The sequence below is a fragment of the Halyomorpha halys genome, unplaced genomic scaffold, assembly GCF_000696795.3.
Source record: "Halyomorpha halys isolate HHAL.00 unplaced genomic scaffold, Hhal_1.1 Scaffold93.1, whole genome shotgun sequence".
In the NCBI taxonomy this organism is placed as follows: domain Eukaryota; kingdom Metazoa; phylum Arthropoda; class Insecta; order Hemiptera; family Pentatomidae; genus Halyomorpha; species Halyomorpha halys.
The window spans coordinates 540,400-540,753 of record NW_027116355.1 but is presented as its reverse complement, the minus strand read 5'-3'; the positions used below and the strand labels follow the sequence as shown (position 1 = coordinate 540,753).

Here is a 354-nt window from a genome sequence, read left to right as displayed (position 1 = left end):
AAGGATTGGATTCGGGAGGAATTTGACGGTTTAGTGGAGCCCCAAAGCTCAACTCCGTATGTCCAGATAGGCCTTATAATAGTCATGTAGATAAGTCTTTTGTAATGGATTGGCAATAATCAAAAATATAAATTAATTATTCCGACCGTCTTTTGTCCACGACTTTCCTCTGAAACGACTGGGCTGATTTTTTCAAATTTGGCTCCAAAGTATGAAGTCACCCCACGATGATTCTCCGAACTTGCTATTACGTTTCAAAATGTGTGATATTTCAACTTCCCATATCTTTGTCACTCATTAAGATTATATGTATATATATAATACCAAGTTTCATACCATCCTAAAAAAAAAATA

At 35.3% G+C, this 354-nt stretch overlaps 1 protein-coding gene across 1 annotated transcript in view; it reads left to right on the top strand.

The window, feature by feature from the left end:
- The window catches only part of LOC136797213 (antifreeze protein Maxi-like), a 4,431-nt gene that overhangs the window by 903 nt on the left and 3,174 nt on the right, over positions 1-354 (top strand). The window lies entirely within an intron of this gene.